General features: G+C 38.6%; 1 protein-coding gene across 4 annotated transcripts in view; it reads right to left on the minus strand.

Moving 5' to 3' along the window:
* Positions 1-4396, minus strand: part of LOC107686823 (protein kinase C and casein kinase II substrate protein 3-like) — a 56440-nt gene that overhangs the window by 46453 nt on the left and 5591 nt on the right. For 2 of the 4 annotated variants that reach the window (XM_016483953.1, XM_016483959.1), the window contains exon 2: positions 1995-2059. The exons of 1 other annotated variant lie outside the window; for it this stretch is intronic. The gene's annotated coding sequence lies outside the window, so the exon portion shown is untranslated. Of the gene's footprint in view, positions 1-1993; positions 2060-4396 lie in introns of all 4 variants that reach the window. One more of the 4 variants, XM_016483954.1, reaches the window with a different exon arrangement.

Genomic DNA, 4396 nt, shown 5'->3' on the forward strand with positions numbered 1-4396 from the left:
TCATATTTTCACATAAATGACATTTTGGAAAACGATTGCATTGCAACGCAGTTTGTGCAAGTCCAGAACAGAGACGAGACGAGACGAGACGAGTTGCTTGCAATAAGACAAAAAACGGCCGGTTGCCGATCGCGTAAGTTCCAGGGGAAGCTCCTTAAGTTCGGCCATTCTACACACACGTGACTGACCACTTGCTCGCACCAACACGAGGAGGAGGGTCTCTCTACACTGCACTCAACCTGAGGGATTCCTACTAGTGTTGTCACGGTACCAAAATTTCAGTATTCGGTACCAATACCAGTGAAAATCCACGGTTCTCGTACCATTATGTCCTCCTGCTTTTTAAAGTAATAAAAGTTATAGGAGCATTAAATATTTAACAGAAATCATTTTGAACAAAATTCTTTATAATGCTCATTATATTAGCGTTAGCCGCGTTTATGCTAACGATTAACTACTCGCGTTTCGAGGGGTCCCCTATTAAAAATCGCGTTCCGAGGATAAATATCACGTTAATGGGGTCGTTTTTCAACCCGCGGACATGAAAAACAACCTGCGGCAACAGTGTTAAAGCAGCCCAATTCCGCGGGAAAACCGCGGACTTGGCAACACTGGAAGAGGATAGATTTCGGATAGCGCATCAAGAACCGGGTTGACCGGGTACTCGGTACCACCGGTACTTTAAAAAACCTGGTACCGTAACGTTTTCATTTTTTTAGTACCGACTTGGTACCGAAATACCGGGTCTTTTGACAACACTAATTCCTACACTTTCAGTCTTTTTTGAGGAGACATTAAAAACAGCACATACCGCAGGAACGGTATAACGGAATATATTAGTGGTTTTGAAACCGTGAAATTTTCAAATCGCGATATAGCTTGAAACTGGTAATTGGCCCATGCCTAGTATGAATACCTGCCATTAATTGTGAACCCTGTGTAAATTATGAGCAGTGTGAAACGTGAAACAAGATAACCCAGGATTACCTAGGGTTTAAAATGACCAAGGGTTAACCAAGTCCTAACTTCTGTGAGTGAGTTGCACCAAAGCTTCGAGAGATATGAAATATTGCAAAAACTACTTTTACGTTTTGTTTTGTTTTTTGCTTGACAGTATCCTTCCCCATTCACTTTCATTGTGTGGAAAAAGAGCAACATGAACACTCTGCAAAACATAATTTTTTACATGGGAAAAAAGACAATCAAACAGATCTGAATCAAAAGGCAAATAAAAGTGTTCATTTTGGGGTAAACTACCCCTATAAGGTGACACTGGAAACAAATTTGGCTGCATGTGCCAACATCCTTTAACAAAAGTTGTGCATGGCAGCACATTTGGAACCGATTAGAGGGGCATTTACTCTAGTTGTTAGATGTGGCTTTAAAAATACAACTTGCGGCATGTGGCATTTGTTTGTATGACTCACACACACACAGGTCTCTCTGATACACACACCTTCGCAAACAGCGTAAATGCATGTCAGCCTCAGTGGTACACAAGAAGAAAACTTTGGACTCGTGGGCCAAGTCAACAAATGAATGACAAATACTGGATAACCTGCCACCACAGACCCATGAAAACAATGGCTTCCATCTGAGCAGAATAAGGCCATGGGAAGGAGGGGCTGAAGCTCTCATAATCCTTGCTGGAAACTCGCAGTCATTAATCTGATTAATGTATACAAGACTGCAGAGCGTCTACAATATTTCAACTCCAAAAATGCCGATTAATCCAGGCATACTTTTTCTTTCCAACAGGATCTGACTTCTTTGCAACTGGCAAACAACATTGTTAGGGGAAACTAAACGCCAGAGAGACAATACAAACAGCAAGGCCAGATTATTCTCATAAGGGAAATCATGCAATACAAATGACCACTAAAAAGAGATGCACAAAAATTCACACATTGCATATATATATATATATATATATGGAAATACAGAGTAACGTTTGCAAAACCAGAGAGAAACAAGCTTAAAATTAGGAACTTACCACAAGCAAAGGAGAATGTTAGAAATTAGAGGTGCTTTGCCCAAGAAAACGGCCTCTTCGGTGGCCCTGTGAGAGGAAGATGATGTTAGGTTTTTGTCAGGTTTTAGTAAGCCAGAGAAGATGTACTGTAAGCAGCAGAAAGAGTCTCCTGGTAAAGAAAGCAGCAGGTTAATATAAACCCAGGCACTCAAAGGTGGCACATTCTGAGATGGAGAGTGAAATGCCACACATAGAAGACCTGTAGAAGCAATCATGAGGACACTGGAAACACCTCGACTATATGCTACTGGCCCCAAACCTGACCTAGCGTACGTCAACACCTCGCTCAAGGAATGTCCCGGGTTCAATAGAAGTTAAGCTCTATGGTCAGCACGTGTAGTATGATTACAACATAAAATATTTCATCTAAAAAAATAAAATAGTAATGCACTTACAATAAACCAGTTGAACAACACGTCATTACCAAAAAGAGACTGTTTATGCAGAGGAAAATCCACCCACACATAACCAGATGTTCATACATCTAGAATAGCAATCCCACCACTCTGGAGGTCAATTTTGGAGGTCAAACTTCATAGCTTAAATAACACATATTTTTTGTACTGAAGGATTAATACAACTGCTTCACCAATAATACTGAAAGCGAACTAAATATTTTTGATGGTGAACATCAACGTCACAAATGCAATCCATAAAACATTCTATTTAGACACTGAGAAATAAATATAAAAAAATAAAAATCTAACACATTTAGAAACATTGACATTTATATTTTCAACGTCTACATTGAAACAATGGGTTGATTAATTTCTTGTGACTGTAACACGGAATTTTCAGCAACCATTACTCCAGTCTTCAGTTTCACATGATGCTTCAGAAATCATTCTAACATTAGGGCTGCACGATTAATCGAATGCGATTGTCATGCGCATTTTTTTAGTAAAGCCGGTTCTGTAATCAGCAGTAAATCATCATCACGTGCTTTCAGATGGAGCAGAATTTACTACACATAGCCGTAGTTCACTGACAAGTTAAAAAATATTAAATATTTAAAAAACTGCAGACGATTTTATTGCGCGATTCTGAAATTGAAGAAATCGTTCACGATAATGACAGCTGTTTGCATAGCTTCTCAGTGAACTACGGCTCTATGAAGTAAATGCTGCTCCATCTGAAAGCATGTGAAAATACCACATTTAATAACATATTTTTACTCCAAACTCACTTCATAACGTCAGTCGAGTGTTTGAAATAAATCCTTCTGTGAGATGATGTGGCTTCTTACACAGAATAAGGCACACAACATATTTCATAGTATTTAAGCAGTGATAAAGGCATTGCATTATAAATATACTTTATTTTAATGAAAATTATAATAATAAGAACTCCGATAAACCGTATATTGCCGTAGTCGTGTGTTTATTAGTCACGTTGATTAAATGAAAGCAGTTGAATTGCTGCAGCGATAGGCATTTTCTGGGTTTCTTCTGCGAGGCGTATTTGCCTCGAGTGCGCCCTCTGGCCTTTGGATGTTGATTTACTGCTGATCACAGAACCGTGCTTCACTGAAAGATACGCATGACAATCGCAGCTTCTGTCGAATCGTGATCTCGATTCCATTTCGATTTATCGTGCAGCCCTATCTAACATGCTGATTTGGTGCTCTATTATTGGTACTAAATTATAATAATGGTTCTTATTGTGATTGTTGACAACAGTTTTTGCTGCTTAATTTTATTTATTTTCTTTCTTTCTTTCTTTTTTTAAATCACACTTACCACAAACTTTTGAATGGCAGTTTCCATAAAATTATTAAGCAACACAATGGTTTTAAAAAACTGATAATAAGAAATATTTCTTGAGCATCAGTCAGCATATTAGAATAATGATTTATGTGATGCTGAAGAGTAGAATATTTAACTACACTATGCACTACATGTGCCGAAAATAATCACACTTCCACTAATTACGACTGTGAACATCTGTAGATTAGCTACAAGTTCCCTTTCCAAAAAGAAGGCATGTATGGAATGTAGGGGTGCAACGGTTCTCGGTAAAAAAATCGAACCGTACCGTTCTCCACACACGGTTCGGCATACACTAGGACCGCGCGCGGTTCAACTTAAATCTGACAATGCATCTGTAATATGGTTTGTTAGAGTTCGGCTAATGCACGTTTCTGTTGATGGATACAAATTCTGGCTTCCCAATACATTACAACAAGAGTGATGAGAGAGACAAAAAAAACAATACGTGGACAAACCAGTCACTCTTTAATCGAGTGCTTTATGCTGGAATAGGGCTGGACGATATGGCCAAAATTGATATCACGATATATTTCTTAATTTCGGTCGATACGATATAATTCCGATATCGATATGAACACTATTAAAAAAGCCTCAT

This window comes from Sinocyclocheilus anshuiensis, unplaced genomic scaffold (genome assembly GCF_001515605.1).
Source record: "Sinocyclocheilus anshuiensis isolate Anshui unplaced genomic scaffold, SAMN03320099.WGS_v1.1 scaffold773, whole genome shotgun sequence".
Classification (NCBI taxonomy): domain Eukaryota; kingdom Metazoa; phylum Chordata; class Actinopteri; order Cypriniformes; family Cyprinidae; genus Sinocyclocheilus; species Sinocyclocheilus anshuiensis.